The 13,005-nt window shown below is 38.7% G+C and overlaps 1 long non-coding RNA gene across 1 annotated transcript; it reads right to left on the reverse strand.

Moving 5' to 3' along the window:
* Positions 1-5,763: 5,763 nt before the first annotated feature.
* LOC148163856 (uncharacterized) lies at positions 5,764-10,856 on the reverse strand. The gene is made up of 4 exons (XR_015768475.1): positions 9,681-10,856; positions 9,189-9,343; positions 7,939-8,083; positions 5,764-5,869 (listed from the first exon to the last, which is right to left on the reverse strand). It is a non-coding gene; the product is annotated as an uncharacterized LOC148163856 (long non-coding RNA).
* Between the last annotated feature and the right edge of the window lie 2,149 nt (positions 10,857-13,005).

Genomic DNA, 13,005 nt, shown 5'->3' on the forward strand with positions numbered 1-13,005 from the left:
CCCTAGCTCCCTCGACACTTGCTGTGCCTCTAAGACTCAAGACCTGTCATCAGTACTCTATCTATGATATCCTCTCAGGACAGCCCCTTCACTCGCAACTGCCTTCATTTCCAACCCAACTGAAACACTGCTATCCCCCTGTTCCAGGCCCATGCTCCCACTGCCCTGAAGTCCTCACAACAGGATGTGGTTTTTTTCTCTTACACCATGTACCTGTGGGCTTGAAGACGAGAGAGAAGAGAGGTATCCTCTTTGCTTCATAAATCATTCTCCTTCCTCTTCAAAACTTGGATCCTATGGAGTTCATGCTATCACACACTACAACCCCAAACATTGCTATCTCCTTGACCTTCATACAAAGCTTAATTTAGCTTATTTTGCAAGACTAACTTGACCTGGGTTATTTCTTGATTGTGTGTCTGGAAATCATAAGCAAAACTTGAACTGGTTCCCAAGGTTAATATGAGGTCACTACAGACCAATTCTCTATCATTTATGAAATTTCTAATATTCTAACAAATCACCATGAAGTATAAATAACCACTGCCTTCCCATTATATAAACTACCCCTTACAGAAGGGGCCTTGCCCTCTAACCATATACCCTGAGCCTCATTCCCTGTTTTGGTTTGAGGGCTCCTGGTTTGCAAACTGTGTTTTGGTGTGTGCACAATAAACTTTTATGAATTACTACTTGGTCATTCGCTGGTTTTCTGTTATTTATGAACTTCTGACAGTAGTTACTTGCTGAGGCCCAAGACACATGGCTTACTCTCTAGGAAGATGTTCCAGGAGTTGCCCACATCACCTCCTATATGCACTGGATCAAATGTAAGCACAGGGTGACAATCAGTTGCAAAGGAAGCTCAAAAATGTAATCTCTTGCTGGGCAAGACCTGCTGACACTCAGGGAATTCTATTCCTAAAGGAAAGGGAAAAATGGATATTTGGGAACAGTTAGTGATCTTTGTCACTTTAGTTATGCCTCTTACCGACCCACTCTATGCCCTCCCACAAGTAGCTGACTGACACCAGAGAAAAGCACCACAGCCATTATGATTCTTATCCTAAATCTGAAGAAAGCAATTGATTCTCCGTAACAACCTTATATACTTTTTAAGATGCCTTTGATGTTCTGCCTGCAAAAAATTACTAATTCATATTTTCTCCTCTTTTCTCAAACCTTCAATGATTCCTTCCCACTTTTTACACTGCATTCTCAGCTGATAACTTACCCTAAAAAAAATTTTTTTAAACAATTACAGGAAGTTCCTTTGCTTCCTACCACCAAATCTATCAACTTAGCTACACATTTCCACTGTCAGTTCTAACTTTCTTCTCATCCTCTCTCCTTTTACAGTATATGGAAGCTTTCTGTTCCCAGCAAAGATGAACACCTCCCTTTTTGCTCTGAAGCCTATCCTCACTGGCCTTTCTCAAAGAGTGATGACTGCAATAATATGCAATTTCTTTTGTATCATTATGATTTTTTTCCTGTTGACTATTCCCAGAAATAGTCTCTAACAAATCCCACCTTCAAAAAAATCGTTTGAGGAAAGGATTCTGGGAAGCTGGTGGAGTAGGAAGCACTAGGAATCCGTCTCCCCACCTAGACATCAATTGCATTGGCAGCATCTGACATAACCATGTTGGAACTCTGGAGTCTGTTGAAGGCTTGCAATGTCCAGGCAAAGGCTTGAATGGTAAATTGCAGTGTTAGGTTCAGTCAATGTCAGCTCTTAGCCACAGGAGCAGCTACCCATCCCCCATCTCCCAGTCCTGTGGCAGGCAGCCCTGCACATACTCCAGAAGCAGCTTGTGTGTGCTTGCAGGAGCCAGAGTAGACACAAAGGACCCTGTCCTCCCAACATGGGGAGTCTGTGCTCTGACTGCTGATTGCTACTTCTGATCAGGGAGATACAGAGAAGCTATATTTGCTCTCAGCCTTTTCTCACTTCATCTTTTCTTCTCAATTCACTCCAATTTGTCTTCCATCTCCATTACTACACTATAATGGCTTTTGTCAATGTCCTCTGACTTGACAAATCTAAGATCTTTCCTATCTTCTCTTATGTGCTTCTTAGCAGCATTTGACAGCTTTAACTACTCTCTTTTTGCAACATTCTCTAACCTTGGTGTCCACACCCACCTCCTACCTTCACTCCTCCCATTCTCCTGATTTTTATGCTACATCATTGCCAACTCCTTCCCAGTCTTGTTTTTTCAGCTCTCTCCTTGGTCCAGTCCCTAAATGTCAGAATGCCTCTACTCTCTCCCCTTACATTCTTCACACAATCTCACACATCCCCATGGCTCTAAGTACCTATATATGCTAAATGATTCCCCAGTATTTATTTCCAGCCCGATGTGGGGCTCGATCCCAGGATTCTGGGATCATGGCCCGAGCCGAAGGCAGACTCTTAGCGACTGAGCCATCCAGGTATCCTGCTCCTGGAAGTTTTAATTCTTGGATTTAATTCAAATTGCTGAATTCTAAACTTGTATTCAACAGTTTATTTGATGTCTTCACCTGAGTGCTCAACAGACATCTAAACCTAACCATAACAGAATTTTTCTCCCCTAAATGTGTCTTTCCCTCAATTTTCCCTAACCTAAATGGCACCAAAGCTTCCCAGTCACCTAAGAGAAGCCTATGTGGCATCTCTGATTGCTCATTTTTCTAAAACCCCATATTGTAGCCAAAGCAAACCTTACTGGGTCCCTTTTCAAAACATATGATGAATCTTTCTATCTCTACTCTTCTCACCTGAATTTCTACAAATGCCTAACATATAATATTCTACTTATTTATCTTGTCTGTTGTCTGTTTCACCAGCCTCCTGAGCTTCATGAATGAAGGGAATTCGGTTTGTTTTGTCTTATGCTGTACCCTCATGGCTTAGAATAGGGCTTGATGTTCAATAAGTATTTGTTGAATGATTGGCAGAAAAGTCTAGTGGGAATCAGACATGCAAAAATTGAATTATAATACATTCTTTTATTTTTTTAATAAACATTTTATTTATTTATTGATAGAGACAGATAGTTACAGAGCTATTAAGAGACAGTACAAGCAGGGAGAACAGCAGAGGGAGAGGAAGAAGCAGGCAGGGAGCCCGATGCGGGGCTTGATGCCAGAATCCTAGGATCACGACCTGAGCCAAAGGCAGACAATTAACCAACTGAGGGCGCCTGGGTGGCTCAGTCATTAAGCGTCTGCCTTCGGCTCAGGTCATGATCCCAGGGTCCTGGGATTGAGTCCCACATCGGGCTCCCTGCTCAGCGGGAAGCCTGCTTCTCCCTCTCACACTCCCCCTGCTTGTGTTCCTGCTCTCGCTGTCTCTCTCTCTGTCGAGTAAATAAATAAAATCTTTAAAAAAAAAATTAACCAACTGAGCCACCCAGGTGCCTTATAATACATTCTTTTAAATGGGAGTATGTACAAAACTTAGGAAGGAGAGTATTTCCAGATCTTGAGAATTAGAGACAGTGTTAGTCTTTCTTTTCGGATAAGAGAAAAATAAGCCAAGAACAAAGAAAATTGTGAAAATATTTGTCTTAATAGTCCCTTTAAAATGTACATTGAAGCCCAATACACAAGTAATTACATCAAATATTATCACTTTCCAAATAATTTACAAAAATAAATATAGAGAAACAATGATGGGGGAAATAATGGAAGGAATTAAAACTTCTAGGAGCAGGACACCTGGGTGGCTCAGTCGCTAAGAGTCTGCCTTTGGCTCAGGTCATGATCCCAGGGTCCTGGGATCGAGCCCCACATCGGGCTCCCTGCTCCATGGGAGGCCTGCTTCTCCCTCTCCTGCTCCCCCTGCTTGTGTTCCTTCTCTCGCTGTGTCTCTCTCTGTCAAATAAATAAAATCTTTAAAAAAAACAAAAAACTTCCAGGAGCTGGGTTTCTCTAGAAAGGAAAAAAGGTAAGTGGAGAAAGACATTGTTAAGTGTGTAATGTGAATAAAGTTACAGAAACAAATTTTTAAAAATTCCTTTTTCTGGAGGAATGAGAATGGAGATTCATCTCAACTTTACAGGACAGCTATGTGGGACCTGTATAAAGTCAGAGAGATAGTGGGGACAACCTATCAGGGGTAGCTTGTGACTATCAATTAGTATCTAAAATGTAGAAATCCTAAGACCCATCAACTCCATTTCTAAGAATCTATCCTACAAATATAATAGCAAAAGTGTATAAAGGTACATTCACAAGGACATTGTTGCAGCAATGTTTAAAGTAGCACAAAAGGAAACAGCCTAACTATTCCTTTGTGTACCTACAGAGGTGTCATCAAAGTCAGCTGAGAATGTGAAATTTACTAGTCTAGAAAGAGGTCTGTGATATACTGGGTCTGTGAAAAAGGCAAAATGGAGCGCCTGGGTGATGCAGCCGGTTAAGCAACCAACTCTTGGTTTTGCCTTGGGTCATAATCTCAGGGTTGTGAGATTGAGCCCCATGTGGGGCTCCAAGCTCAGCATAGAATCTGCTTGAGATTCTCTCTCCCACTCTCTGTCTCTCCGGCTTATTCTCTCTCTCTCTCTCTCTCTCTTTCAAATAAATAAATAAATCTTTATTTTTTTTAAAAAAATCAAGTTGTATATAAAATTTAAGGCGTGATTCCTTCTTTGTAAAAAACAAAGTGTACTCATATTTATCTACATATATATATCCAGAGATGCTTTGTGGGCATAAGAAAAAATACACGTGTGATTGAAAGGTATGACTGGAAAGACAGAAATACATGGGCTTCATCTTTTATTTTATGTAATTTTTTTATTCGATAGCTTTTGGTATTTAATTTTGCTTGTTTTGTTGTTGTTTTTCCTCCCCAATAAAATACTTTTTGAATGTCATGATTGGTTCAGGAAAAAAAAAATCAGAGGGCTAAATATGGAGACTAAGAACAAACTGAGATTTTGAAAATGGTCTGTATCTGATAATCATTATCCAATCACATTTTTATAAAGTCAGACAGAAATTCCAATTTGATTTTTTAAGCCAATATTGGAAGGGTGAAAATACCTTAAGGGCACTGAAAAGAGGCTATGTTTGGTATTCTGTAACTACAGTATTAAAAAGGAGAAAGAAAAGCAAAGGAACAGTAATGGAGACAATGAGAGGCAAGAGAGAGAGGGAAGGAGAAAGGAAGGTAAGTTCAGGGAAGAGGGGAGACAGGAAGAAGGGCTTTGGAATTGATTGTATTGTTCACTAAAATTAGAGAAAATTAAGAAGCGATTATGTAATGAATTCTATCCTTGGAAAATAAAACGATTGTTAGTGATAAATATCCCTAAGGAGGCTACAAAATATACGAAGAAATGAAACACCACCCAGGGACTGTGGTTTCCTAGTTCGGTGTTCTATCTGGGCTCAGGTGTATTTTGTCTTCTTGTGGCCAAATAACAGTATTGATTGCCTTTTATCACACACTACAATATATCTGAAGGCTGGAAAATCTATCATTTCAATTTAACATTTATTGAGGAATGGTAATGCATTCTACACTTGACAAGTGAGCAATTATATCTCTTGACTAGAGATTTATATAAGGCCTCTAGTTTTAAACAGTCTGAGTCATTTCAGGAAATAGATGATTTTCAACAAATTTAGAAACAGAAATCAGTTATTCAAATGATTTAACCTCAAGGAAACTGGTGAAAAATTTACTAATTCAGAGCATAGTATGTGTTTCATCTCACACTTGGAATTGCTTCCTTCTTTGATTCTAATTTTACAGATGGAAAAAAAAAAAAAAAAACCCTTACATGTCCAAAAGAGAGATGGCTTTGCTTAATTGGTGAATTCACTTCAGAAGTATGTTCTAATTCCCATTTGCTCCACTGTTCAACATGATCTAGACAAAGACAAAATGGAACCCATTTAATTTTCTGTACCATCAATATTACTATTGTTGTTGTTATTGTTGTTATGGTCTTCAGTATTTACTGAGGACCTACTTTGTGCCAATCACTGTGCTAAGGGGCTTTACATGGATTAAATCTTAATCGTCACACAACTCGCTAAAGTAGGTAATATTACTAAACTGCCACTTTACAGATGAGGTAACTTGCCCGTGGTCAGAGCGGGGACAAGCATCTTAGTCTACATGACTCAAAGTCCACACACTTGGCTACGTGCTATACCACTATACCTTTCAGTATATACTGCCTCTTCTGATTTATTATTGTGCAATGACATTAGCACATGCCCAATTTAATATATTTTTTAATCTACAGAATCAAAGTTATGCCACTGGTTTATTAGGTAAAATATAAAGAATTCCTCTTCCTAATGTTCTACCACTAAAAACAGTCATCTTTCATTTCTTGTTTTATGAAAGCATCTAAAATGTAATGATAAAGCTAGACATAAATGTTTTGATTATAAAGAATCTTGCTAGAAAATGACTGTTCTTGACAAATTCAGTAATTGAGTAGGTACTACTTAAAATGGGAAATGGATGATTTTCAACTGATGTAAAAACAGAGAAATTAGGTTATGATTTAATAAATGCTTCTTGATGTTGCTTTTATGAAGGCAATTATATTTAATCAGGGCAAAGTCTCGGTTTCAGGTCTCAGTTTTGCATAAGCTACGGAGTTTCTCTTCTCCCAAACGAAGTTTAACACATTATATAATTAACATACATTTGACAAACTTAAGGAGCAACATGATTTGACTCAAAACCTTTGCATTCTCCTGGATTGATAGTTTCTTAATTTCTAAGACAGGTGGAAAGAGCCTTGAACTTGTACCTCTAAAATTTCACAAGTAAACAGCAATATGACCTTGGGCAATCACTGCTGAAGGTGAGTCTCAGTTTCCCATCCACAATGAAGGGATTATATTACTTATCTCATTGGATTGCTACAAGCTTTAAAGGAAGTACCATGTGAAGTCAATCCATTATTATCGTTGCTTCTCATCTTGGCAGGAACACAAAATAGCAAATTCCTTTTTTTTTTAATCTCCATTTTTCCTGTTTAAGCATCTATTATGTTTTGCCTGCTGGCTATCTCATTACTTTGAAGAAGCATCCTACAAAAATAATCCAGAACCTAGTTCACAACAAGGTATTTGAACTGCAACCCCTTGATTTTCTCACAGAAAACTGTTAAACGGATCAGTCCTCCCATTCTGGTCTGGAATCTCTGACTTTCTGCTCCCTCCCTTGTTACAAGCTGTATTACTTCTACTACCAGAGGAAGGTAGATTCTGGGAACTGAAAATGGTCCATCTAGTTCCAGTTTACATAATAATTCTCTAAGATATGGTTTGTAAATAAACTACAGATTTATCTATGTTGTGTTTTATTAGAAAGTTATCTATGTAGAATTATCTGCCATATCAGAAGCCTCTATCAAATTGAAGATGTATGAATAAGAAGATAAAGGTGGCATGTAAATAAAAGATAATTTGGGGGAGCCTGGGTGGCTGAATTGGTTAAGCATCTGCCTTTGGCTCAGGTCATGATCTCAGGGTCTTGGAATTGAGCGAGGCTTCCCGCTCAGTGGAGAGTCTGCTTCTCCCTCTCCCTCTGCCCCTCCCCCTTGGTCATGCGGGTGGCTGAATTGGTTAAGCATCTGCCTTTGGCTCAGGTCATGATCTCAGGGTCTTGGAATTGAGCGAGGCTTCCCGCTCAGTGGAGAGTCTGCTTCTCCCTCTCCCTCTGCCCCTCCCCCTTGGTCATGCATTCATTCTCTCTTTCTCAAATAAACAAAGTCTTTAAATAAAGATAGTTTGTCTGCTAGAAGAATACTTTTATAAAAACATCAGAGTGAGCCCCTTATTTTTCACCATTTTTAACTATCCCAATTACAGCTGTTCAACTTGTGAATCAAGATAAGGTATATGTGGCTGTGAGATCCAAGAACCAGAGAAAGAGGAAACCTACGTAATTAAACAGTGTTTAATATTAATTACATTTAGGGGGCGCCTGGGTGGCTCAGTTGGTTGAGCGTCTGCCTTGGGCTCGGGTTGTGATCCCGGGGTCCTGGGATCGAGCCCCGCATCGGGCTCCCTGCTCAGTGGGGAGCCTGCTTCTCCTCCTTCTGCTCTTGTGCTTTCCCTAAGAAAGAAAGAAAAAAATATTAATTACATTTATAACACAATACCAGGCCTTCTTGGGGATATGAACTGTTTTTCGACTGGAAGACAAGCCGTCTGGAAGAAGAACCATCACTTGTTGTAAAACAAAGCTTCACCGGACCTATTTTTGACATTTTACATGAACAATTTAATGCAGTAATTCTTTAATTTCATCAAATATCCAGTAAGTGTGCAAATTTCCCATTGTGTCAAAATTGTCATTTCTTTTACAGCTATTTGAGTTAGGATCCAAATAAGTTCCACACATTGTGATTGATTGATATATCTCTTAAGTGTCCTTTAATCTATAGGATCCTCCCTCTCCCTGAATTTATTTGTTGAAGAAACTGGACCATTTGTCCTATAGCTTCCCAGCGTCTGGATTTTGCTGATTGCATTCTGGATGTGTAGTTTGCAATGTCCTTGCATCTTCTGTATTTTTTGAAAATTGTTAGTTGGAACTACAAGCCTAGTCAGACTCAGGGTTTATATTTTTGGGTGGTGTCCATGAAGATAAGACTACCTTATTGGTGGTAGCATGTTCTTTATCAGGAACCATATACATCTGGTTGTTTCCCTTTCTGTGATGTTAGCAGATGTCAGTGTTTAATGCCTCTATCTCAATTCATTAGAGGTTGCGAAACGGTGATGTTTTATTCTTTATTCACTTATTAGCTGGACGACTGCTTTAATAAGAAACTTCCTCTCATCTACTGTATTAGTTTCCTGAGGCTGTTGTAATAAATAACCATGAACTTCGTGGCTTAAACACAACAGAAATTTATTCTCTTGAAGTTCCGGAGGCCAGAAGTCTAAGATAAAGGTATTGGCAGGGCCACATTCATCCCAGACGCTCTAGGGGAGACTCTGTTCCTTGCCTCTTCCAATTTCTGGGGGTTGTGGCTGCAACTATCCAGTTTCTACCACTGTGGTTACATTACCTCTTCCTTCTCTTTTGCTCACCTCTATGTATCTCTTATAAGGACACCTGTCATCAGATTTAAGGCCTACCAGGGTAATCCAGGATGATCTCCTCACAAACTCCTTAACATAATTATATCTGAAAGACCCTTTTTCTGGGGTACCTGTGGCTCAGTCGGTTAAGCATCTGCCTTCAGCTCAGGTCATGAGCTCCGGGTCCTGGGATCGAGCCCCGTGTTAGGCTCCTGGCTCAGCAGGGAGTCTGCTTCTCCCTCTCCCTCTGCCTGCTGCTCCCCCTGCTTGTGCTCTCTCTATCTCTCTGTCAAATAAATAAATAAAATCTTAAGAAAAAGCAGACCTTTTTTTTTTTTTACAAGTAAGGTAACATTCACAGGTTCTGAGGATTAGGACATGGACATTTTCTTTTGGGGGTCACATTCAAGCCACGCCATCTACCATTTGGTACTCGGCGGTAGAATTCATGTAGGAAAGGCTAGATAAGTCCTAGGTAAGTCTTCATTCCCCGGCGTCCTCCCAGAGCGACCAATTAGCATTTTCATGTTTTTTTAACCGTATTATAAATAAATGGATTTAAATATTTGATGTACTTCAACTTGCTATTAAGTTCTATCCTACTGGTACTCTAAGTGTCTCACCTTTGGCCAGTAGGGGCCTCTTCATGTTGGCTCCTAAATTCTCTTGACACGATACTGGCAGTCTTCGGTATCTTCTGTTATGGGTTGAATTGTGTCCTCCAAAAAAGCGATGTTGAAATCTGAACCCTAGCATCTCAGAAAGTGACCTTATTTGGAAATAGGGTGGTCATTATGGTAAACCCTAATCCAGTATGACTGGCAACCTTAAGAAGAGGGGAATTTGGGACATAGAGACAGACACGCATAGAGGGAAAACAATGTAAAGACACAGGGAGAATGCCATGTACAGATGGAGGCAGAGATTGGAGTTATGCGACCATAAGCCAAAGAACACCAAGGACTGCAGGCCAACACCAGAAGCTGGGAAGAGGTGAGGAAGGATTCTACTCAGAGGGTCAGATAGAGCATGGTCTCGCTGACATCTTGATTTCAGACTTCCAGCTTCCAGGAGTGTGAGAAAATAAATTTCTATTATTTTAAGTCACCCAGTTTGTGGGACTTTGTTACAATAGCCCAGGGAAACTAATACATCTTCTTTGTGACCTGTATGAAAAGATATTCTAGACTCATTTTGTATTAGGTTGGGCAATAATTGGCAATTTCCTCTGGCTCAAACTGATATTTTTCTTGCTCTAATCCTGGAGTCAGCAATATCTGCAAGGAGCCTTGATTCCTTTTAGTGGAAAATGATATTTCAAGATAATAATCTGAGAGCTAGAGATGCTCACAGTTGCTACATTGGTCAATGCGTTTAGGCTTTTTCAGAGCTATGTATATTTTACAACTAAAACACTGGGTTTGGGTTTTGTTGTTTTTTAGAAAAAAGACATTTCTTGGTCCTGACCTGGACTCAGAATGAGACATTTCTCCAAGGAATACTGGTCTTGAAATGCCACAATTTAGGCATTAGGTGTACTCATCGCTACTGGATTGGTTATTTCTAGGCCTTTTCAGAGGCAGGGTAAAAAATAAGACAATGCATCATGATGCTTCTAGTTCAAATTCGGGATTACAGAATTTTACTTATCTACTTGTATCTTACATCTGCATTTCCTTTCCTCCATGTTGGGAATCCTGGTTTTTAAGAACAATTAAGATGATATAATTAGAACATCACATAATTACTCATTTTATTTATCTCACATTTCACATTTAAAAAACCAGAATACATATACAAACATTATCACATCAATACAGAGAAGAGTGAAAAAAAACTTATATTTCTTCGTTTTTAGAAAATATCTCCCTATAGATGTATAGTCAAATTACTGTTTTTTAAAAATATTTTATTTATTTATTTGAGAGAGCATGAGAGAGAGAGAGAGAGAGAGCACAAGCAGGGGGGAGGGGGAGAGGGAAAGGGAAAAGCAGGCTCCCCATTGAGCAGGGACCCATGACCTGAGCTGAAGGTGGATGCTTAACCTACTGAGCCACCCAGGCACCCCAAATTACTGTGTTTTAAGCTCACTTGAAAAGGTTCCCCTCTGTGTGTTATGAAATGTACTATTAGGTTTATTTGCTTCATTTTATTTCAGTTTTGAGACCAATTACAATTAATTTTATTTTATAAATAAGTTAATTTTATTTTATAATTAAGTGAATAGGTTTCCAGAGTCAAACATAAAAAATACATTTAAATAAGCCTAGTTTCTATTCCTGTCCTCATCATAATATTTTCTCCTTGTCCTTATAGGTAACCTTCCCTTAAAAAAAATTATGGTTTATCTTTCCTTTTTTTTAAATATAAGCAAGTGTATGTACACACAATGTTATAGTTCTTCTTTTCTTAGATGGTAGCATACAAAGAACACTTATCTCTACTTGCTTTTCTCACTTAGCACTGTATCCTGAAGATTAGTCCATAGTGGTATATAGAAATATTCCTCATTCCTTGTTATAGCTGTATAGTATTTCACTGTGTGCAAGGACCATAGTTTATTCAACCAATCCCCTTATCTGGACATATCAGAGTGTTTCCTTTCTTTTGGTGTTGCAAGCAGTCCTATAATTGAATAGTCCTGGGCATATACCTTTTCATATTTCTGCTACTATACCTGTGGGATAGAGTCCTAGAATTGGCATTGCTGGGTCAATGAACAAATTCGTATGTAGTTTTGCTAGGTATAATTGTACACATGTATAATCAAGCAACTTGATGAATTACAATGATAGATCAGCATTTAGCTTAAAGAATCTTTTTTTTTTTTTCAGAGTTATTTGAGAGAGAGAGAGAGAGAGAGGGCGAGCATGCATGAGTGGGGGTGGGGGCAGGGGTAGAGAGAGAAGAAGCAGACTCCTTGATGAATGTGGAGCCCAACACGGGGCTCAATCTCATGACCCTGAAATCATGACCAGAGTCGGAAATCAAGAGTCAGAGGCTTAATCGACTGACCCACCCAGGTGCCCCTTAGCTTAAGGAATCTTATCTCACAACAGCATATATTATATTTACATACAAAAATTACTCTGTATACTCTCACCACTTAAGTTATCAAAATTTAGCCAAACTTTTTGTGGATAAATTAATCATCAACCACTGGCAGCATTATTAAAATCTCATAGGAGTGTTCCTATAATGTGAGTTAAAAAGACCTTTCCCTTGCTTTGATGTTGTTGATGTAACTTACCATTAATAATACAAACATCCACCCAGTACTTACCAAAGCACTTTCTAGTACCTTTGATCTTCCCAACAATCCATAGGTGGTGGTTACTATTTCATCTTATCAAGCACAGAGAAGTTTAGTTACTACAGAAGGTCTCACAGTAAGGTAATGGCATTGTCAAACCTGACTGCACAGATTCTGCACTGTTATTTTTGCTAAGCCACCACTAACTGGCTTATATTTCCATATACAAAAAATAATTGCAAGTTGCTGTTTTAAGTTGCTGTTTTAAGACATGAAGTAGCAATTTTAAACTGTAAGTTAGAAGGAAGAGAACATTAAAAAAAGAGTTAAAAAAATCTCCTCATATGTATAAAAGTAATTGGTATGGCCAGTAATTTCTTTTTATACACTGCATCAAACATCAGCACATGTGGAAATCAACAGGTATTTTTTGTTTTGTTTTGTAAAGGCCTAAAAAATATGTGAATTCTGAATATAATTTTTTGGTAGTACTGAAATACAGTGCTTTTAAAATCTTGAATGAATGCTGTCATTATGCACCATACAATAGGGGCTTTCATTAGGATTGGTAAGCTTGAGTTACAAGAACTTCCCTCTTCACTTCTGTTTTCTCCAAAAGTGCCCAATACTATTGAGTATATAAGGGCTGCATGATTCCTAAATATGCCAGATAATTAGCTTTATTGATCTATCTA

The sequence above is a fragment of the Eumetopias jubatus genome, unplaced genomic scaffold (genome assembly GCF_037043125.1).
Source record: "Eumetopias jubatus isolate StellerSeaLion01/CBP00866 unplaced genomic scaffold, mEumJub1_p1.0 scaffold_7, whole genome shotgun sequence".
NCBI classification, from domain to species: Eukaryota; Metazoa; Chordata; class Mammalia; order Carnivora; family Otariidae; genus Eumetopias; species Eumetopias jubatus.